The sequence below is a fragment of the Bombus flavifrons genome, chromosome 14, assembly GCF_040668555.2.
Source record: "Bombus flavifrons isolate JBK064 chromosome 14, iyBomFlav1_principal, whole genome shotgun sequence".
NCBI lineage: Eukaryota > Metazoa > Arthropoda > Insecta > Hymenoptera > Apidae > Bombus > Bombus flavifrons.
In genome coordinates, this window is record NC_138455.1 from 5,730,292 (window position 1) to 5,755,536 (window position 25,245).

General features: G+C 34.0%; 1 protein-coding gene and 1 long non-coding RNA gene across 4 annotated transcripts in view; one reads left to right on the forward strand and one right to left on the reverse strand.

Moving 5' to 3' along the window:
* Positions 1-25,245, forward strand: part of LOC138186996 (uncharacterized) — a 43,709-nt gene that overhangs the window by 4,815 nt on the left and 13,649 nt on the right. The window lies entirely within an intron of this gene.
* Positions 16,679-24,511, reverse strand: LOC138187002 (uncharacterized). Of its 2 annotated transcripts, XR_011175055.1 has the most exons (6): positions 24,131-24,509; positions 23,663-24,061; positions 20,336-20,582; positions 20,111-20,269; positions 17,116-17,245; positions 16,680-16,994 (listed from the first exon to the last, which is right to left on the reverse strand). It is a non-coding gene; the product is annotated as an uncharacterized LOC138187002 (long non-coding RNA). The 2 variants fall into 2 exon arrangements; XR_011175054.1 differs by having other exon boundaries at positions 16,679-16,994; positions 23,663-24,511.

Sequence of the window (25,245 nt, forward strand, 5' to 3'; positions counted from 1 at the left end):
CACAGCGATTCGTTTTTTCGCTTTCTGCGTCGTTGCATTCTCGTGGACGATCCGTCGGTTTGCCATGCGTGTGCGTCAATGAACACACGTGTGACCTCCGGACGATTCTTTTCCGGCATTGCCTCCTGGAGATTTTGCTACGATCAGACTTTCTTGCAGTTTACAATTTTATTGCCTGATGAGCAGGCAAAAGAGCATAAGTCAAATTATGGTCACAACAGCATAAGTACGCTAATATATTCTACATTATTGTTTTTTACTTTATTCGAATTATTATTGCAAAATGCCTTAACCCTGCATCTGCTGTATTTGTGGGCAACTTTTCGTTCTTTTCATATCTTTGTTGAAATTTTAGCACTCAAAGACGTACGTCTCATTCACTTCTTTCGTACGTCATTTTAGGCGTTGACGTCTTCTAGACGCAAAGAATTATACGTAATTTTATTTTGAACTTCTTCTTTGAAGGTCTTCGGTTATCATTAGGTGACAGGTAATGACAAAATCCGCAATTACTTAGTTGCCAACCCAATATATGGAATGGTGTTTTTAGTGCGTATCGAGTTCCATTTCATTTGTATGTCAAGCGGTTAAAACAATCAAAGTAACGCTTAATAATATTCTAGAAACTTGGAAGAGCATTCAAGAATTTTTTGGGATTTCTTAAAACACGGAGACCTAGAAGAGACTGCATGGAATAAAAGACCCAGTGTGCAGACGACAGTAAAAATAAAGTTGCAGGCGGAGGGTTAATTGTCACAAACACTGTTTGGTCAAATAAATATAAGTCAAGCTAGGATTAATATAAGAGCCAACGTTTTTAAAAAAAGAAGAAGGTTTCTGAATCGAGTATGATGTACATATAGTCTTGTGTAAATGCAATAGGACGAGGCATACAGTGAAGGATAGAAAAAACTTAAGGGATAAGCGGTACGAAAAAACAGCATAATTTTGGAAAGCAGAGTTACAATCGATAAGGACAATTAGATTATAAATAAATATAATACACATAACTGTCTTTAACATGACAAAAAATGTTTAACTTAGTACAACAAAGGTACCAATAATGTAGTGTATGTGATTATTATACATAAACATGAATTTTAAACTTTCTTGTGTGCCACTGTATGTTACCAATTTTTAGATTCAAAATCTAACACCTTATCTTACACTGCACTTTAAATGTTATAGGTGCTTCTCTACAAAGCTAGTAATTCTGACTTATACTCTCGTCCATCTATCAGATGTGTACATATTTGAATCTAGTGTGGCTTCCAAGGTGAAATATATATAAATTCGCATGGAAGTCTACGTGTTAACCGCAATAACTGTACAGAATTTTCCTGTGATTTCGTATCCTGACTAAACTACTTTGTGATGCCACTGTTCTTCATTTTTCCAGGCGCGCGCGATTCAGGTCAATCGACGTTCACCCCGCGAAAACGCCTTAAAAGTTTGCGGAAGAAATAGGAGGAAAAATGATGGGGTCCGCGGTAAATTCTTCGAATCTGGGGCGAAGCATATTGTCGTCAAGATGGTGCGATTCCGTTACGCAATTTTTAACCGGCAACAACAGCAGAAAATTCTAAGGAAGATTTATTTATGAAGCACGTCCGAAACTGGGCCATTGATCTTTCTCGTGGAAAAATGAAATCGCTAGAAAATATAAAACAGATTTATTATTCCGAGTTTACGGTTTTCTTCCACTTAGAGTTAGACTAATCGGGTTACTTTAACTGGTATTCCTCTGCTTTCCTGGTTTCTTTTCGCTTCTACTCCGCTATGAGATACATAATGCATCGGGTTATTAACTGTTATGCTAATATATCTTCTTATTTCTGTCGTGGAACTCTAAATATGCTATAATTTTCAATACATAGGTCGTACGTGTTCAATAAGTTTGCTTGTCTTTCGATTATACATTCCATATATATATATATGGAATTATATTCCACTTATGTTAGCTGGAGTGTTAGCTGTAAAAGTTTTTGTAGTTTTGTATCATCTACTGATGATGCTTCTGTGATTTCGATCTGAATGGGGATTATTGGAATATCTATCGCACAATTAACAGTAATCGGCTCAGTGGTAAATAATAGATGACGAATTACTTAGTAAAGAGCACGGCTAACTATTTGCTCTGCGTTGTATTGAATAGTGGAGAATGCATAACGAAACATATTTCATATCCACATACTGTACATTTTATTTTAGAAATTCTTAAATTGTTAAAACTCGAGGAGAATGTCTACATATGTGTAAGCACCTTAGATACATTTCATCAAACACTAAAGACAAACAATGCAAAACGCAATGTTGCAAAACAATGATATCTTAAAAAAATATTTCAATTTAATTTTCTGAGAAACGAGATCTCATAGGAAACATAGTTGCATGTTCTGAACTTATTTTTCCACGTAGAATCATCCTCTTTTCTGCTGGACTTTTGGTTGCGAGATTTGGACGAGTTTCACAGTCAGATAAAGGAAATCGACACAGTCAGAAATGAATGGATCAACCATGAAGTGAAAGCATCCAGTGCATTCTGCAAAACTCTTGTTCCATGAATCCTCCTGACTTCCTTTTTTTATTTTTTCTTTTTTTTTCGGAATACCACGTGGTTGCGTTTGCTACCGGGACAATCGACGACCCCATTGTGACCGAGGAAGAGCAGAAGGGAAAAAAGCAGAAGAAAATATCGGTTTTTCCACCACTGACACAGTCGCTGCGCTCGCGTTTCGCGGTTCTTCGTCTTTGTCAGGGTAGTTTTCCCCGAGGCGGGCAGAAAATTCCTGAAGTCCATTTGGAATCGAGAAGAACGAGAGATTTAATCGGGGAAAAATTATCAGTAGTAGTAAAAGTCCCTATACGCGTTGAAACATGTTGCGATGTATGCATCGACACTTAGGTTTCATGCTACATTATACGTGTTACAGTGTATGTAGTTCGGTATCGGCAACTTGTAGTGGCATAATATACGTATTTATTAAGTTCATCCGGTCGGCCTTGAAATGGACTTGGCTACGTTGCTCCTTATGTCACTCATACTACATTCTTCCAAGATTCTTCACCAAACAAAAATCTAAAAAACCGATAACTCTTTTTTGAAGGATGTACAAACGAAGGATGTCTGGTTGGACAAATGTGGACAAACAAATGTGGCTGTTTGGTTTATCGTAGAAATTCGCATCTGGGGTTGTCAGCTTCATTCAGCTCACGATCTCATCTCCGCGTAAAACGGGCCTTAGAGGGATAGGGCCGATAGACGTTGAAAAGATGATTCTGATCGTACACACGTAAATATTGTTTATAATCACTCGATACATCCATTCTTAGCTCTTTTAATAACGTGGAATTAAAGAATACGTTCATGTCGATTAACCATACTTTTGTTCATTTCTTTTTAGCTTTTAATTTTCTTAGCTAGTATCTAGTGGAAGACTGCACAACAGTAGAAGGAATGAACGCAAGTGTGCAAAAGATTCTAAGGGATGATTAATGAGAATGGGTGGGGAAATGATTAAGAAAGATGAAAAGAATAAGAGAAAATATGATGGAAGAAATACCAAAGATTAGAAGGTGCAATAAGTAGACTGTTAACAATAGAGGTGGCTTGTGGAAACAATAGTTTTAGAATAGGAAGAACTCTAGCGTAGATACTTAGTATGTGTAACTAGATTAAGGGTAGCATAAGAATAATGTATGGAAGGACGAGTGAGAAGATCGGATGAATCAGCGTGTGGTTAGAAAAATTGTAATCAAATTTTATTCAAATGACCGGTTTCAAAATTTAACTTAAAATTCTACATTCATTGTTATTTCTTTTGTTCATCCAACTTTATGTAAATTTGTATATTAGCAAAAATTGAGAAATTGATTGATCTGATAATATAAGAATTTAGTTAGATGTTAGATGAATAAAAAAGGAAATAACAATATATGTAAAATTAGCAAAAATTGAGAAATTGATTAATCAGATAATATAAGAATTTACATAAAGTTAGATGAGCAAAAGAAATAACAATGAATGTGCAGTTTTAAATTAAATTTTGAAACCAGTCATTTGACCGGGCCTGCTAAGGTTAGTGTCAATGAAATTACGTTTTTCCATTTCTTTTTTAATTTGCCACAGTCATTATGGAACAGCATGAAATTCATTTCATCTTGTAGTATGCGAATACTCAATACAATTCCTCGTTTTCCACCATGGAGCCGACATAATTGCAAACCTCCCCTTTCTTCCTTTTTTTCCTACTTGAAGGGATGGAAGATAATTGTTATCGCGGTCAAGCTACGCAGACCGCATTGAAATTTTTTGGAAAAAAAAAAAGGAAAAACAGAAAGGAACGAGAAACTAATTGTGCAGTCGAGCTTTTTAATATTACAGTACAAGCTGGCAGAAGTTAAATCATTTTTTAAAGTAGGAACTTCATTGAAGCTTCAGAGTGGTCTGGCTGTAAAGTTCGTTCGATAAAATGAAACCATTGGCTTGCTATTAATTATACGAATATATTTATTACGTAATCATATTACACTCAACCGTTTTACGTCAAAGATTTTCTTCTTTATATGTATAGTGGTCTTGAATATATATAGTTGTTAATATATCTTACTGTATACATATATTATACTGGATGAATCAATAAGAAGTACTATCTAAAATAACTCGTTAGCTATCTGTTTCATCGAAGAACGTCTTGAATGAATTACGTTGCATTTCAAGAGACTCGTTGGATGGATGCTATTTTATTTTCCAATATCTTACTCTTCTGATATATCAACCTTGAGTCTTTTAAACGACATCATATATTTTTTATAACATTAGACTATTATGAGAATATTATGAGATCTGTTCGCTCCTTGTCGTAGTTGATTTCTCGTAGGCTTCTATCTGTACTCCGTAACTCACAAAATGATACTGTATTTAGATTTCGTTTTAGCTATAGAGAACTCATTGTGGAGGCAGTATATTCTTGAAAAGTATTTCTTGAGAGTTTCCGACAAGACTCTGTTGTGTTTATGCGTTACCTGACATGCACTCTGTCAGATTATTCAAGCGCTTACGACCAAGCCAAACACATACCACATTTACATGTATGCAACTATAGGTGGTTAGATCTTACTTGAGTTCAGAGCTAAGGCCCCAGGCAGAGAACTTTAGAAAAAAAATGTAAATTTATCGACCGGTCAAATGATCGGTCGCGATAAATAAGCCAGGCGATGAATTCTTCTTAATAAAAGAAGGAAGCGAAGAAGAAAGTTGAGAAATTGATTAATCAGATAATATAAGAATATACAGGGTGGTTGGTAACTGGTGGTACGAGCGGAAAGGGGATGATTCTACGCGAAAAAAGAAGTCGAAAATATAGAATAAAAATTTTTCGTTTGAGGCTTTGTTTTCGAGAAAGTCGACTTTGAATTTTCGCTCGGTACGCGTGCGGTACGTTATAACGGATCTCACTGTAGATCGTTGTCTCGATGGAAAAATTTAAAAAAAAAATTTTTTATTCTATATTTTCGACTTCTTTTTTCGCGTAGAACCACCCCCTTTCCGCTTGTACCACCAGTTACCAACCACCCTGTATATAAAGTTGAACAACAGAAATAACAATGAATGTATAATTTTAAATTAACCTTTGAAACCGGGCTTTGTAAGGTTAGTGTTAGAGGGTTCGCAAAGATGAATTGGAATGTAACCACTTACGGATCGTCCGTAAATGGATAGATTAGGATTAGAAATTGGGATTAGGTCGTGCAATGCTGGTATATATATTTCGTTGGACAGAAACAAATGGTACTTTTCTTTTTATCAGTGTCCCTTCGATAAAACGGAGGTAGTTGTTTCTTTGATAAAACTGGACGGGAAAGCGAGAAACGGGCAAATATCTCTGTCGTGTCTAAAATATACGGTGAAGCCTTGGCAAAGGCTTTCTTAGAGAGATAGCTAGGAACAAGTGGAGGAAAGCGGAAGATTCGTGTACCGTCACTTTGCCATTCTCCTTCGACTTAAAGCGGTTAAATAATTTAAAAAAGAAATTAATTATTAATCAATTGTCTTAAACCTAACTTAATCTTAAACCACAAATGTAAAAGGACCCATAGTCTACAATGCATTAGGGTAATATACAGGGCAATACGAAGACGATTTTCTTGAAAACGAAGTCTCAAATGAAAAAAATTTTTTTCCATATTTTCGACTTATTTTCTCATGTACAATCACCCCCTCCAGGTTGTACCATCAATACTGAGACACTCTGTATACAAATATTGACCCTCTATATAATGATTGACCGTTTATATAAGAAAGTAGGAAGTATAATATAATGCTTTTCATATGCAATAAAATTTATGTATGTTTCAATGGTCCGGATATATTTCTTCCGAATACGATCATATTTTATTATAATCTACATATTATATATATAAATAAATCGGAAGTAACATGCGGTATTGGATTTTATACGATCAATGTAATTTGATCCAAAAGTCATAACGCAGTAGGCTGTGATTTTTGCATGTTGTCAATTAATAGGAACTTATAACAGGTCATATAATCATTACATACGTATAAAATATCATCCAAGTTTTGCAAAATTATTTCACTCAAAAGTGTCTATATCTTTAAATTATTACCTATATCTTTTCTTGTGAAAGCGTCGGAAAAGATTATATTATTATCTATGTACATAGTAGTAGTAAGAGTGAAATTTTTATTTCAAGTTTCGCCAAAAAATGAACCCGGCTTTACAAAAATGAAATAAGAATTGTACTGTTACTACTACTGTGTACATAGATAATAATATAATCTTTTTCGTTGCTTTTATAAGAAAAGATATAGATATATTTAAAGATATACAAATAAAGAATAACAAAAATATTGCATATTCTTATAATTTATTCTAAATTTACATAATTATCCATGTACGTAATTTATATAATTTACGTTTATTTCTATTAATCTTCTATTAATTTGTATTATCAACAACTAGGTGAGACACCCTGTATACGATTGGTTACACTGTGAGAAGCTCGATATCAAAAGAAAAGACACGAAAAGTTCAGAGAGACACCCTATAGAAACCTGAGACTAGTTGTCACCCCAGCTGATTTCCCGAGCCCGTACAATCTAGCGTAATTCAAAAGTGGATGGCGACCCTTCGCCATTCGAGGGTGTACCATTCTCACCCCTGGGGGTGACATTGTTACGCGGACTGGTGCATGCGAGTCTCGAGAATGCAGAATCCATCCTAATATTTCACGCAGTCTGCTGACTGCATCTCCCTTTCTATACAGGGTGTTTCGAAATTTTAGATTTTGAACGATGATTAGTCGACGCATTTGTAATTCTTCGGGCTTCTATTGTATTTTTTATAGTAAAATGTTGCACTAGCTTCCGACGTTTCGTTTCTTCCTCATTTCTTTGAGTTTGCCCTGTCTGTTTGCACGTAAATATGTACAATATCCATTTTGTGTAAAACTCTAATGCTAAATGTATTGGAAATACTAGTTTGTAGAATTTATACTTAGAAGGCAAAGTTAATATTTACTTAAGGTATTAAGGTATTGAGTTAAGTAATTAGTAAGATATGAGTTTAGAATGTACAATATAGATGTAAATATGTTGTAAGCAACCCTAGGAAAGACAAGCGTTATAGTAAATAATAAAATAGAAGGTAAAAAATATATTTAGAATGTAAAACAAATCTTGGAGATTTGTTTCCCCCCTAAGGAATCTACAAATGAAATCTTTAACATTTGTTCTCCTTTCTAAATATGTTATATATTCTATAAATATAGAAGGTAAAACAAATCTTGGAGATTTGGTTTCTTCGCAAAGGATCTTCAAATGAAATCTCCAAGACTTGTTTTAGCTTGTATATATATCATATATTTTATAAATATGGGAGGCAAAGCAAATGCCGAAGATTTATTTCCTTCATAAAGGATCTTCAAATCAAGTCTTCAAGATTTCTTCCACCTTCTAGATATAAACTCTAAATATTTCGTACACGCAAGAGTTTTATACAAAATGCATGTCCATATTTTTAGTTAATGAGTGATTAATTCATAGTGTGCAAATGATGTAGCTTTATCTGATTGAGATATTTTTCAGTAATAATTAAACCTAAAATGAGTTAAAAATATTCCATTGCAATATTAAGTATTTATTATGTAGTACGTTTCTATTATGTATTCTAGTTATGTATATTACTGTATACTGTATATTGCTGATTAGGTACCTTCTATCTCTTAACAGTGTTATTCTATAGAATATCTCAGGTAAAAACCTCAAATCTGGGAAATAATAGCGTGGAAAAGTAGCGATGTTCTTGGAACTTCTAAGTAAGAAGGGAGGGTAAATGTTGATATCCACGTCGACGACACCATGGGAGTGGTGCAGGTGCACATATACTATGTATCTTGCAACAGATTGGATAATGGGCTTCTTAACAACGTAACGGAACGCGGTGTGTGCAGTGTTAACAGAACGACAGTGAAAAAGAGCGAAAGAAAGAAAGAGAGAGAGAGAGAGGGAGGGAGAGACATGCGAAAGGTTTCACGATGAGAGGAGATAGAACTATGTTGTGTGTGTGTGTATGTTAACGACACACGTTGAACGGATTGAAAGAGCAGACTGGATTTAAGTGTCGTTTCTAACGAGCTGATCCTGTTTGGAAGAACCCAAAGACATCGTCGAGACACTCTTTCTTGGTAATAGTGAAATCACTGTTATATGCATGTACCATGTTACGTGTACTATGAAGGCCTGTTATTTAACTCCTCCGCGATGCAAATGAGCGTTTAGATTCTCCAGAGGCTTTCTTAGCCCTCTCTTTATTCATTCTCCACTCTTTATTCTTCTCCCTTGGAATAAAAGTATGGTGTTTTAGAAATATTACGAGACATAAAGAGTTTTTGTCAGATAGATCTTTCATTTTATATCACACTAAGATCTACACTGTATCTGCAAGAATTTTATCTAATACATGTTGATTATAGTAATATTGTATTCCTGTATTTATTGCAGTCTGATAGCCTAGAGACTGGACCTGGTTTTACATACATGTTTTGTAGACATAAAACAAAATGTTAAGCTACATTTACAGATAGCTACAATAGTACATATTGGTTATACATTGAGCTATAAAAATTATACAGTTTTAATCTTATTCAGATTTTATCTTTCTTTTTTTTTTAAATAGGAATATTATTGTATTAATTTCATTCTAAGATACAATACAAATATACAGTTTAATTCAATACAAGGTGGACAATATATAACTAACTTATTATCATTGTCAATAGCTTTTAAACAAAATACAAAACAGCAGTCCTTTTAATGTAAATCATTTATTAAGATAATAGTGTCCGGATATATATGGCCAGAAATTTACTCTGCTATATGGCCAGAAGTTATCTCTAGCAATTTCTGAAACTGCAGGGTCAAGGCAGACCTCGGCGTTATCTATGATCCATATCGATGTAATTCAATCTGGTATCGAATGACCAAAATAAGAAAATGTATTTCTCTTATTCTTTATTATATCGTTACGAGATGTAACAAATTCTAGTCGAATTATCGAGACTCGTACGATCGAAATAATACCAAACACGAATATACATTTTCGACCAACAATTTTTAATTAAACTAAAGAAATATGTAATATGTGATTAGAAGTAAGAAATGACCTGACTACTTTTCACTCTTATCTTTGATGTATCCATGGCAATGTGAACAAGGAGTCGAATAACAATGAATGGATTAACAATTGAAAAGGCTGCAATACATATTAAAGAGACAGCTCCACTTTCCAGTAATTTGAGTAAAACAGTTCAAACGAATTGGAAATTAATTAAAATCGAATCACTTATTGAAACTATAAGTTGATGCTATAAATTTAAACCAGAAATTCATAGTCAACTGATGGTAATAAACTTTTGTACTTTTGAATGTAAATCATATATCTTTCTCTCTCTGTAGTGAATGACGAAGGATGGAATATTCGAATTGCGTGAAAGATGGAGAAAGATCGTGGAACAAAATCGCACCCACGTAATTCAATAAATGTTGATCGAATCGAAATGTAAATCAGAACGAACTTTCCGACCGACCTTTTGAATCTTTTCAATCGCTCCAAAAATACGCGGCAATTCAGGTTGTACGCTTGTCAAGTACTTCGTATAATTTCATATTTTACCAACTTCTCGTTGCAGTATCGCAACGAACAGCGTTGCCGGCGTTCGTAAAATTTTTACTCGTGAAACATATACGAATTTAAATGAACCCGATCCTTCCGCGTTCCGCTAGATCGTTTCGAATTAAGCGAGCGTTTCCGCGGAAACCCGTTATCGTGTTACGGACACGAAAAATCCACTGACCAGGAAATACAAGTCGAGCAACGGTGGTAGAGTCGTGCATCATCGAATTTGAATAAACTCGATCCTTCCGCGTTGCGTTCATGTTGGTCGCAGCGGTCCTCGCAGTTTGCATGCGAACGCATCGATTCTGTCCACCTACACGCACGCGTTTTCATCCACGCATGCGCAATGTATACGATACTATCGTGTCTTTCTTCTTTTGTTATCTTATCTGTGTGCCGTGATGAAATCGTGAAATCGGTTAAAAATCGATTTACGATTTTATAATTTCATATGACTGGTTATGTGATTTGTAAAAATTAGGTTTTACCGTAATTTGGTTGATTCATAGAACGTTGCGAATTGTTTCGTTGGTATTACTACGGATTATACGAGGCATACAAACCACAGTGATCAACTCTACATAAATGGAATTATTATCTTTTGAATTGAAATTTTTGTAATATTTCACAGTGGCTTAATATGTTCCAAATTGAAATTTTTGAAATGTTTTACATCGAACTAACGTCTGTTAGATTTTAATTTTTCAAACGTTTCCGATCACGTTAATATCTTTTAAATGTAAATTTTTAAAACCTTTTGGATCGGATTAGTATTCATAGGATTTAAATTCAAAAGAGTACAGTTGATTCATAGTGCAAGGCAAATAAAAATACATATAACAATTATAAATCGAGTCTCCTTTCATGACCAGGGAGACTTAAAAATAAATTATTATTATTATTTTCTAGATTTAAATTTCTTAAACGATTTAGATCTAAATTAAGATTTTGAATCGAAACGCGATCGTCTCGTAGCAACGCGAGAAATTCGCTGGGTAGTTAAAGTCATCGAACTCGGCCGTTTATGAGCGTTTGAAACGACCTGCATTCACGCAAAAGATCAAAATTACTTACTGAACAATTCGATAACACGTACGTGTTTTATATTTGTTGAGATTTGCTCAGAAGTCGCGCCTAAAATATTGCCTATTTATTCTGGGACACCCTGTATAGTATAGCTATGTTTCCATACATCCATATCTTTGTTTCAGTCTATACTGATAGATAGAAATTCCCTCGTTACATTATAAAACATACAGCTTTCTTTTCCAAATCAATTAAGAACCACCAAGGTGTATGAAATAGAAGAAACATCGCTTTTTAATAGAAGAAAATATATCGATTTCCCAGAGGGGAATCCCTTTTTGCTTTCGTTGGATACGGCGGCTTGCTTACACCACCCCTGGGGATATGTTCGAGGGTCGATACGACGGAATCGAGTTTAGGCACGCATACTCAAACACGTTCTCTGGTACTTGCTCGAGAAAAAGCGTGTGAACAGGTTTTGCAGGAAGCTTTTCGATAGACTTTCAAACACTTTGCAAGTAAGTCTTTTTTTGGATATCCAATCGACTGGGACGAAAGTGCTCTTCCTTCGTTTTAATATTGAATTTTTATTCCATTTCTAACACGCTCATCCAAGCCTATTTAGTCCTGTACTATTTAGCGTTATATCTAATTTAAAATACATTTTCTCATAAAATTAATAACAGTAGATAATTGTGTATCTTTCGTTGGATGTAATTTAAGTTTATCACGTGTGTAGAAAAATTGACTCAATTATGAGAGGAGAAAAGATTCTCGTTAGTAATCTTTCTTCGTTTCTTAATCTGAGCAAATTTGTTCCTTAATTTATGCCAAATATAATAATCAGATACCATGAAATTTATTTGTGAAATTCCATTTTCTCTTATTAGCAAATTTGTTACACTCGTGCAAGAGCATTTATCAGTGTATTGTAAATTACAACTTTTATTTTGTAAAATTCTACTAACGATTTATTAATTGTTAATATTAAAAGAGGCTGAATTCGTACGAATGTTCATTGTCGTTAGTTATCCATGTCTATCCTCCGATACGGTAAACCGCAGATAAAAAAGCAAATTGGCTAAAGAATCTGAGTACCGAGGTCGTACATTTTTCTTTCAGTATCCAGATATCTTTCCACGCGTCGGTCTCGTTCTCCTTGGACGTTTGAATTACGTCATCTTTGACACAGGAATGAATTGAACGACTTAAATCTTCTAATAGGACACTATTTATTCCATTATGAAAAGTATCAGGTCAGAAATTTCGTAATACTTCCGCCTTACGGTTACGATTTCCAATTTTTCATCCTCTTCTCGTGAAATTTCTCTTCAAAGTTATTTCGATTATTAGTGGGTAAAATATCGTTTCGGTTTTGGCCAGGTTTTCGCAGCCTGAACCGTTTAGCAAAATACAACTTTTAGTTCAAGTTACCAACGACTAATATCAAATTCGAACAGGATTCTCTCTTCGGATCTATTTAATATCTTCAATAATACGACGATTAATTCATCTTTCATTGTTTGTTCTAATTCATTGTTTAATTCAATCTCTTTTATTATTACATTTCTTCGCCTATATTCGCAGACGTACGTATTATATAAACCTGCATAAAAATCCACGATCTATTTATCATCATTAGCTCTGCGATATAGAGTGTGCATGAAAATCCACCGTCTATACCTACGATTATTACCCTCGGACAATTATAAGAAAGCTTCCTGGAACCGGAAATATGTGCTTCACAATCGATGTCGACTTCGGTTTCCATTCCAAGCTCATAATGCATCGATAAAGTCCCTCGTTTTTCATGCTTTTTAATAAGTCTGATAACAAGTCCCTTTCGACCGATGCAAATTGAATAGACATTCGCTAAAAACCGATAGATCGATCGAACCGTGTCTACCAATGTACCTGATGCAACCTGAATCGTAAAAAAAAAAAAGAGAGGAGAGAGGAAAAATTACGGTTGCATCAGGTTTGCCCGATACGGGGCATTGTTGCGTGTTTCGCTATTATTAAAAACCCTCCTCGGGGATAAGCGAACGTATCCAGGTTGTATAGGCCTTGTTCCTTTGGTAAAGTCGAGTATAATCGGCGTCGATAACGAGCCACCCGGTGCTCCAGATAGAGCCGAATCGTTATTGGAAATATCCAGAGCTTTCTTCCATCGTTGCATATCCTCTCGAGTGTGACCCGTATTTCACGGAAGAGGATCCCTCGCATTCCTCTTCCTCTTCCGTTTCTCTTCCGAGTCTTCACCCTTTGCAGGCTCATGTACAAGGTCGAAAATGCTCTTTCCTTTGTTCGATTGAATTTTCTGCTTTGACATGCAAAGGATGAAGCAGTTTAGGGAAATTTAACTCTAGAATGACACTGTTGTATGTATTTTCATGCGTATGTAACACTGTGGGTAAGCTAAAACGAAGTGTGAATATTTGAAACGTTATTGAACACCTTGGAAAAATTCTGTTTCTTCCCTTCTTCTTCTCTGTTAGGTTAGATTGTTCGAAAACTTAACGTTGTTGAGTCCGATAAAATTTAAAATTATAACGTTGTATAATTAAAAAAAGGAAAAGAGGAAATTGGTGGTCAAATTGCAGTGAAAAGGAAGTTTAGGTATTTTTTGATATTTGGTTGTTTTGATCAACTCTAAAAAAAAAAAAAATAAAAAAGAAAAATATGACTAAACAAGAGATGAAAAGAAGAGATTCTGCGACAAACGAACTCGGTGGATACACGTAGCTTAGCCAGCTTCTAGAGAAAATCGTTCTTCTTTCTCGTAACCGACCTACATTTATGAAACAACCATCTCCTCTCGGCCCAAATTTCTCGTTGGTCCTCCAGTTTTCCCTTTGATTCCGCTCATAGCAGAAAATATTTTCCTCGACGTTTTCTAAAAAAAATCCCCGTTAGACAACTAGGAATCCAGTACTAGAATTTATGATCAAAAAGAAGAGAAAAATTTTTTGGGAGAAGTTGGAACAGATATGTATGAAAATTTGAGGGATAGTAAAAATGAAATAAGAACATTTAATATTTATTATTCAGTAAATTTAAAAAATATATATATATATTTATTTATATATTCAAATATTCATACATAATTATATACAGGGTGGTTGGTAACTGTTGGTACAAGCGGAAAGGGGGTGATTCTACGTGAAAAAAGAAGTCGAAAATATAGAATAAAATTTTTTCGTTTGAGGCTTTGTTTTCGAGAAAATCGACTTTGAATGTTCGCTCGGTACGCGTGCACTTTATCACGTCTCGTTATAACGGATCTCACTGTAGATTTTTAAAAAAATTTAAAAAAGAAGCTTTTTTATTCTATATTTTCGACTTCTTTTTTCGCGTAGAATCACCCACTTTTCGCTTGTACCACCAGTTACTAACCACCCTGTATATAAAATTGGGAATCTTCGGATTCATCCAGAATTTCAAGTATTTAATATTCATTTACGAATATTTGAAGCTCAAAAAACATTGAATATTTTAGATGTTAATCTAATTGCAAATATCAAATATTTCAGAAATATGTAATATTTGAAATTCACCAAATTCCAAATACTCTGTATACCTAAAATACCAAATACTTCGCCAGTTATCATATTTCGAATGTCCCATATTCGCCAAATTCCAAATACTCGATATCCCCAAAGTGCCAAATATTTTGCATCCATCAAATTCCAAGTACTCGATATTCCCAAAATTTCGATTAATTCACATAACCAAATATTCGAATTCTCATCATTCAATTACTCAGATATAAATGCAAATCTATCATTGTTTGCCAATCAAATAAACGCGCAAGGTATGAATATCGAGATATACTCCAACATTTTGGCAAACGTTTCGTCAGCTTGTCGGAGATTTATCGTCGATCGAATATTAAATACGTGGAACCGGCTTAAAAGCAATGTACGTCGGCTACACGGCTATACACAAAAGTAATGAGACGACCGAGGCAGCTCAAAATGGATGTATACAAGATCCGTACACCTCTTTATGTATCGTCCACCAGTACAATGTACACGAGTCGTTGTATATATACTCTCGTGTGTTACGCCATGGTTCGTGTAACTTTACACGGCGTAACATTCGTCTCCGATTTAATGGAAAACAAAAGAACAACATGGATATTCCTGTTTGTCTGGAGAGCAAAAATGTTATGTTTAAAGGTAAAAAAGGTTATGGTGTTCACAAGAAAAGAACAAATAACTAGACTCAAGATACGTCACTACTTCGACATTAATACCTTATCAAAAGACTTGGTTATATTAATTAAATGAATTTTACCATATATGAGCTTTTCAGAAGAATAATGGATTAATTTTTAATCTATTTATTTACCAATTTAATTCATTATTTACCAAACATATTAGCAATTTAATTTAAAGTATTTTAATTCGTTAATGTTCAAATGATCTTTCCTGTGATAACCTTGTTCTATTAATAATCTAGTAAATTGGGCTTTCTAGTAATAATCTAGTGGTAATTTCTTTAAAATTGTCTCAGTACATTGGAACATCTCTGTTATAGCGTATAAACATATTCAGAAATAATATAACAATAACGTGTAATAAGGAGTGATAAAATAAATAAGCAATTGATTATAAAATCGCCAAATTTTGTAAGCAGAAATCTTTAATACTATGACAGGGATAGAACATTTTGAACAGAATAAGTGGAGAGACAGTTTCTCCAAGATGATTGTAACTTTCACGACGAAGATTGCACGCCTCGTTGTCTGTTACGAATCTATGAATGGGCTCCATTCATTCCATTTGCATTTTTACTGGCCGATCGCATGCAGCTTGCTTCTGTTCTCGAATGCAACGCCACAACCTTAATCACGACTGTATCATATCAAATTAAAATAACTGAATTTTTATATGAACTAATTAGACGATAATTTTTCTTGAATATTCTGTTTGATGATTCCATTTAAAGATTTTATTTGAAGATATTTCGTAGAAGATTTATTCGTACTCTTTTCATCAATAATTTTTCATTTTTACATGAATTTTTTACACGATATGTTCCAAACGAATATCTCAATTTTTCTTATGGTCTTTGGGACAATAGAGAAATTTTCATTTATTCAGAGAAAGTAATGATTTGTATTTCTTTGTGTTGTACTAAACAACGAGTGAACGTTTACCCACATGATAATTTTAGTGATTATTTCTTTAACTCGTAGGACTGGAAATATAGAAGGAAGTATATTTTCTTGAAAATACATAAAGAGAATACAAAATAAAGAAGTAGAAAGAAGTTCAATCATTGAAATAGTAGAGTAGGTACGTTGTATGCAATGTTGGACATTATTGAATAAATTTTATTTGTTATTTGAAAGTCCAAATGAAAAACAGGAATAAATTATTTGTTATTTGGACAAGCCTAAATACATTATTCAAGATAATGAAATTAACTGTTAATTACAAGTACGATTGTATTTTTTATTTATTATACATGTTATTCTCTACATGTTACATTCATATTGCAGGTATATGATGGTTATTATCTGATTGCATAAGCTGCAAATTGGAGATTCTGTCTTTTTTTTTAGGAGGTATTCATGTGTGATTTTCGTGTGTCTGATTCTGAATCTTGTCGTAAATCTATCTCAGTACAGAAGTTGATAGAAGTCTCTTACAAAGTTATAATATGAATTTTCATAAAAGTCCGTAGTCCGATAAAGACAGTCTTCGTTGAAAATTTTATCAATTGAGAAATTCACACGTGTGACGTGACTTTTGGTCCATCCTATATAAATTAAAGATCTTATATAAATAAGAACAATATTCTATCCTCTCAGGTTTAAGAACAAAACGCTGTTTTCTTAGTTGTAATCGAAAATTATTCGTTTACGATCTTCTAAAAATACCTGCCATGTTTCATTCCCTGCTCCAGTTACCTTGAAGCAAACTTTTCCCTTCAAGTGTCCATGATATACACGCGAAAACCAAGTGGCCCGGAAATAGTTCTCGCCATAGCACGAGGAGCCAATTACGAACCTGAATGAACACGAAGAACTTCGTTTATTGCTCCAGCTCTCTATCGATTTGATTTATTAATTCTTCTTTAAAGAAAAATTCGCGCTCCGTCTTAGAAAACGAAACTGAAGCTCGTGTTCAAATTTGATACTATTTATATTTTGTCCATGATCGGTACGAGCCAATAATTCCGCGTTTGAAATTGTGCTGTATTTGAAATTGTATATCATACTATATCGTAATGCATATATTCATCGTATCGAGTATTATGTATTATACAGAGTCATTGGTAACTGGTGGTACAAGCGGAAAGGGGGTGATTCTACGTGAAAAAAGAAGTCGAAAATATAGAATAAAATTTTTTCGTTTGAGGCTTTGTTTTCGAGAAAATCGACTTTGAATGTTCGCTCGGTACGCGTGCACTTTATCACGTCTCGTTATAACGGATCTCACTGTAGATCGTTGTCTGGATGGAAAAATTAAAAAAATGTTTATTCTATATTTTTGACTTCTTTTTTCGCGTAGAATCACCCCCTTTCCTTTTGTACCACCAGTTACCAATGACCCTGTATATAATCTTTTCGTATATGTGCACGCTTTATGCATTTTGTTTCTATCGTAATTTATTCCTTAAAGCTAAATGTTAATTCAACGCCTATCTAGACATATCTATATCTTCATTTACTATACAGATATGTAGTATAATTACAATAATATAAACGTAGTATCTTTACTGATAGAAAAATTATTAAAACAAACATATTTCTCTAGAATATAAAATATCAAAATCGTCACGGTGATCATTAACTTGGTTCACCATAGCATAGCTTCATGCCAGATAATTATGATTTGTTGAGGAGCACGTGGAAACGTAGAATAGCTTTGAACTTGGCTTTTGATAATAATCAAAGAAAACTGCACAAAAGAGACGAACTTGCGAACAGATTCTTTCCACCATCATATGCCGCTTGAAATATTGTGATTTTGCCCTAAGAAGCTTACATGATCCCATTTAACTAAGATACACCCTGTATATACACCTAACCTTACCCTGTCACCCTTAATTACCCTTATTTAAAACAAAAAAATGTGTCAAAAGAGAACTGTGTGATATCGGGGATGAGGTACCGTGCTTTCATGCATTTCACCTTGCGATGACCTTGAAGCGTCCAGCAAAGCTGACATTAAGATTTTTAAAACGAATGCCTCCATTTCTCGTTACATACTCTTTTAGTTGACGTTCAAGCGTTTTCAAAACACTGCAAACTCGTGCCCTTTGCTGCATTCGCTGCCAAGATGTAAACTCTCAAATTCGACAGATCAATACAAGGTATAATTAGCCAAAAGTGACTACTTGGAAACGATCGACTATTTTGGACACGCCAGAAATTTCACAGTAGCATTATGAAGAACATCTTTATGTATCGCGTCGTGGTGTACATCGGGTAATTCTAATGCCGGCGGCATATCGGATTTTAAAGTTCATATCTCGATTACGGACACTTCAAAAGGCACGAGTTTATAGCATTTCGAAGACGTCTAAATGTCAGCTACAAGAATATGTAACAAAAATATGGGGGTATTCATTTAAAAATAAAAGGTAAAAGCACAATATGTCACCTTCTATATCGTACAACTTTTGTCTCAAACATTTTTTGTATCGTCACAAATTGGGAAGTAAGTAAGGCTGGAAAAGATAGGTGGAACACCCTGTATATATACATATATGTACGTATGTATGTATACATATGTGCATATTTATTAGACTATAGTTTATACAATTGCAGTTATCAATTCATAACCTAATCTGTGACCTAGCTATATCTTCTTCGTCTAAGGTTTTAAATCCAAGAATCTATAATATATTGGAATCATGATCGACTTAGAGGCCTTGTTTCAGCAGCCTTTGGACTATTACAGGCCGAAAGAACCTCGTTATTCAATCGAAAAGTTCTATCGAAAATGATGATCGAAGAGAATTAAAACTTCCTCCTTAGTAATTTGATAGGCCTCGCATGCAGCATGCTAAAACTGCAGTCAAGTAACATGTAACGTATTAGAAGCAGTATAGACTGGAATAGCAGTGCTTGTTTTAAGGTTAGGAGAGCTTGCGAAGCTCAAAGTGGGTCAAAAGCCAGCGTGCCCCGGTATACTTGCCAACCTACTTGGAACGCATTCGAGCAGAGTCGGAAATGTTCTTTTGCATCGCCTCTGTTACCACGTACACCAGCATAATTGTTCTAATCCAAATCAATTTGCATGTAATAAGTTACTAAGGTAATAAAATGGTATAAAATGTTCTCTTTACTAAGTACATGTAAGAGTTTAAAAAGCAATTTCACAAAGCTACTTGTCTAGGATATAGTCGGTGTTGTGGCACAGAAATAAAATAGGTTTGTGTAACCGTACGGTAACATTCTACTTAAAGTAGCTTATTCGAGTGTCCGACCTCAGACAAACCATTGTCGGCGATCATAAATCGTTTCCAGAAACTTACTGAAAATGAAAACGTCTTTATAAAATTCAAGGAAAAATATTCTCAATAAGAAAAACATTAAACTATAATAAATTCCAAAAACAGAACACTGTAAAGACCCGTTTTAACATCAACTGCACATATTACATTGCTATTTTATTCTGTTACATCACGTTATTTAACTCTTCCTTCGTAATTAGCATGTACCTAGCTATCTATCCTGTTTAAAATAAAACTTACTTCTGTAAAGGATCGATGGATCAGTAAAGAGTAGTTAGAACCGATAACGTTCCTCAACGATACTGTAGGAGGAACGTTTCAACGAGGAAAGAAATAGAAAACTACCGGTAGATCCCCTGTGCATACTCCATTATTCTTTTTCCTATATCTCCCTCTGTTCCCTGTAATACCTTCGTATTGACTGTCTTCTTGTAAAGCGCCAGACGGAATTTTAAATCTTGATACGAAGACAGATCTTCCTGCTCTGTTTTCCCCGTCCTCTGAAAGCCCGGAAGTGGATGGGAACACAAAGCGGAACGGTGAAACTCGTCGATCACTCGAACCGTGAACTAGAAGCATTTGGATAATTAACACGTCGCAGCCATTGCGATGGACGATTTTTCTTTTTCTTTTACCTTTGCCTTCCTCCTTCTTCTTCCTTTCTTTCAATTATTTTTAATTCGTTCCTTTCTTTTGTTTCTGTTCCGTTGTCGAAGCGTTGAAGTTGATCGCCGCGAAAATACGAAAGTCTACAAAGTCGTCTTTCTAATGTACAGGGTGTGTAAATATTGTCGATAAAAGTCATCATAAGTCTGACGAATCTACCACCTTCGGTTTGACGGAGATTTCACCCGAAAGGGCCGCGCAACGTTGTCCTTGAACCTGAAAATCAAATCCAAAAGGTCAGTTTTTTCATATTATCATATCATTATCATTATCATAATATCATTATCATATTAGCATCACGGGCATCAACTTTGAAAAAGGAATCATGAGTCGCAACTAAACCGTTCTCTTGGAAAATGATGTTACAGTTCCATTGGCCCCTGCATCGATACTATTTACTATGTGTTCATATTTCACAGGCAAATATATAGAAGGAAAATAGCGTGGCATTAACGAGGAAACAGGAAATTATTTCTTAGCAAGTGAAGTAACCGACTCTAAGTAGGACGAAGCTGACTAACTTCATGATTTCTAAATATTACAAAATTACTCGCTCTATGAAGAAACCTTTCTAGTAAGAGTTAAATGTAAGAGTCAAAGAAACTAAGATTTGGTACTACATATTAGCTATTTTATAGGTGAATACGTAAAGGACATACAAAGATCAACTACTAGACAACGTCAGTAAAAATAATGTTGTAGGTGGAGAGTTAAGTTTGGGACACTCTGTATAAGTAACAATCTTTCTTGTACGTAGTCTTAATTTGTACTAAACTTCTGAGTCTTATTACTATCCTTATTGCTAGTAATTAATATCACATTGCCCTAAATGATACTGTGCTATCTTAGTGTTCTAGACAAATTACTTTAATTCTCATTGCACACTTTGTATGAAGCAGCGCAATCTTTTTACATCCACTTCGGCGTTTGCTTTCACAATTTGCCTGCTGCTTTTTATTATTTAAATTTGTCTATATGATAATCGCTCTAAGATCTCAAAAGTAGAAAAGAAGAACATATTAGGATATTTCTTTGCGCTGGGATGTTTTAATTAGACTAGAACATACAGAAGATCGAGAGTCGTTAATTATTTTGCAACGAGTTTCTAAGAGAAATTTTCATTTGTTTTTATCATATCGGTTTCCTTTCTCACTCTTTCTCTCGATTGAATTTCAACAGCCATTTAAATCTGATTAATAGAGAATCCATTACTAATCATATCAGATCATAGGCTTTGACGCTGGAATTGAATAAAATAATAGTACACTCCAGGCGGACCAGAGTCAATTAACACAATTAACGAGGAAATGATACAATATCGCAATTAATAACGTGCTCCTAATGCCAGGAATAATGGCAGCCATGGGAAAAGAGGCGTGAAGATTAATGAGGATGAGTCGCGAACAAACGAGATGCCATAATCCTTAAATTACGTATTACAGGCATTGCGATTTTCAGTAACAATTAAAAGATACTTGTAAACGTGTGTACCATTAATATTCCTTTTTAATTCTTTTAATAAGAATTACAAATTGAAATGGTGCAGAGGAATTTTAGCAGTAGATGAAAAACTCTGTTTAATAACCTGCTACGTGTTTACCTTAGAAAAGTCTTTCGTCAAAAGTCTATCGAAATAAAGGAAGTTACTTTTCATAATTGATATTAATTTCTCTATCGTATCTGTCTTAATTAATTCAAAATTTCGATTCAGTTCTTAGTTCGTCTATCAAATCTAAGTATCCGCTACTGAAAAATATTATGTTCAGATAATAAACCGTTCGGATATTAGGGTATTCAACTAATAGGTGTTCGAATGAGTGGGGCTCTATTTTGTTTACAAACAGGAGTGTACGTACTTATTTCGAACATGTTCTGTAAACTAGATAGACAAGACCCAAGTGAAAAAGTACAGTAAATCGTTTTAAAGCGACAGGAAGCAGTGGATGCGTATTATTTCCAGGTATGAGGTATCGTTGCGTCCCAGTGGGAAACACGAGACGATGTTGGTATTCTGCCAGTCTAGAACAATGTGTGGGTCCCTTGTAAGGATAGGAAAAGCCGAACAGTGCGGCGAGGTCTGTCTCTTCTTGGCACGAAAGAATGATACTCCGCGATAATTACGACCTGTAACTACAGCGTGCGCTTATTTATCATGCATGCGACACGGGGTCGGATTAAATGTTAGCTGCACGCTGAAAGGAGTCGCATTTGCATAAAAATGATGGAGAAATCTGCCAGCTTAAAGCTATCATCAATCTGTTAACCGAGAATGAGAGATTAAGTTATCGTAAATCGAACATTATATATGCACATACGTAATATTTTACATATATACCTATATATACTTCTATACATATATATATTTATTTATTATAATTACATATATACAGAGATAATAGACAGAGAACTAACAGAGAATATATACAGAGATAATCTAATAAGATTATAAAAATAAGAGGGTAAACTGTAGTGATAAAACGACAGATGTTAATAGAATTCGATATTATAGGATAAGATAAGTTATTAAGGAGGATAAGATATAAACAAGAATCTGATAAAATATTAATAACTACAATGTATTTTATTTATATAATTTATATACATATATATATAAAGTACATGCATTGTAGTCACTAATATCTTACCGGGTGATGTGACGAGAAGCAATGAAAAAAGTTCATATAAATATATGCTCTATCTGTCTTCGCTTATGAGACATAACGAATTTTCATAAACACTAAACCTATTGAAGATATTGAATAAGCTTCCCAACAAATCCGGCAAACATCAGGAGCCATTCAGAGTGTAACCGGGTTTATAACAAGACGTCTACAGGGTTGCCTTAAAACGCAATGTGGTCATCTTCTTCAGTATCTTCTGTAAAGGTAATTAGATAACACAAAATCAAGAGAAAAGTTTGTCGTATCTCGTAAACGAAAACGGATAGAATATATGTCTAGAGGAACGTTTTCTATTGTTTCTATTATATGTTCTGTTGCACTCTATATATAAGAATAGGCTCAGTTTTACAAACTTGATGTCTAAAACCAAAGTGTGAGAAAGATATAAGTATATACGAGTTTTCAAAAATATTATAAAATCAAGTCCATTTCCGGCCCTGAAGCCGAAATTACATAAAATATATAAATATATACTTGGGACTAATTAATTAGTATGAATGCTATAATAAATACAATGTTGTGCGGATATTCTTCACAGCCACCGTACTCGCCTATTGTATACATATAACGATATCTCGCTTTCCAACTTGTTTCATAATAGTCTTAATAATTCACCTTTAACGACAAGCTAATCTTTATTGTCGTGATGAAAAATGAAGTCGCACGAGGGGTCGAAACGCGATCATCCGGCTTGTATGGAAGGCTTCGGTTGAATGCAGACTCCCATTAACCGATTATATCCCATTAAACGATTAACATTCTGAGCATTCCAGTTCTTTGCCCGTCTCTTTTGCCCGGCATGTGCATTGAGTAAAATCTACTTTTACGCAGAATACACACGATTCGTGTTACAACGACTTCCTTCAAGGAATTTCGCATTCCTTTGCCTCTGCCTATTTCTATCTTGGCTTGCAATTTCCTAAAGAAATAGCGTACTTCGCAGGATTTACTATAATTAATAGCCTTATACAGCAGCTCGCGTGATACCTAACGTTAATCTCGTTTCGACATAACCTAAAACTCTATCTTTTTATATACTATACACTTCCATTCACGATCTGTGTCACAATATTACTACGTTACCAATATCAACATAACGTGTTAAAAAGTTCGATTCTCTTTTCCTCTTTATTTTCCTGAACGGTATTATGTCGCATTGTAGATTGGAGGTTATATCGCTGTCATTTTTAATCTTTTCGTTGTGGTGTCTTAGAAACAGAAAATTCCTTTAACGTAGGTGTGTCAATAGTTTTTAATGAAGTATTGCTATTTTAATTTTATGTCATACATACAATATTTGTCATTTTATGTACCTAAATTAATCGTATTAATACGATAACGTTATTACAGTAAAGTTAATACAATAGAGTAAACCAATTTTTACTACATGTAATAAAGCAAACACGCTACCTTATTCCTCGATACTTACATCCAAAATCAATTTGTTACATGTACCAGCGTTCATATATACTCTCGGCTATGAGAGGACACCTGCTGTCTCTAACAAAGTATGATGTTTAGCAGAAATTGATTGCATCACGATGATTTTATTCCTTCATCGTCCTATTATAAATAAAAAAGATATAGCGATATAAATATATATTTGTAAATACAATTATAAAAATAATGATTAATATAATAATAAAATATTAAGTATAATTAAGTATAACAAATAATTAAGTATAATTTTCACGATTACCTAATTATATAGAGACATTATAATCGTTATTAAAATAAATTTTTAAAGTTATAGTATAAGGTCTCATTCGAATGAGATTAATATCTTTAATTAAAGAATTTTAATTTGGAATAATCATTATTGATGACGGAAATTTAATTCTGTTTAGCAATAACCAATATAAATGATTATAACTTTTTTGGTTACTAGTAATTATTATCGATGACCCGCACTTTACTTTAATTACCGATAACTATTATCGGCGGTAAAAAATTTCTCTCGTTACAATCGGCTATTGTCAATTGTTATTAACAGTACTTACAATTAATACCTATTCACTGAGGATATAAAAAAATTAATTGTAGATATTATGTATTTTATTAGGCAAAGAAACGATATGAAGGTATATGAAACAACAAATAATCTAAAAGATTTTGTAGTACAATGCGCATTATTAATGCATGTGTTAATAAAAATATCTAAACTACAATATCTTTTATACTATTCTTTGTTTCATATA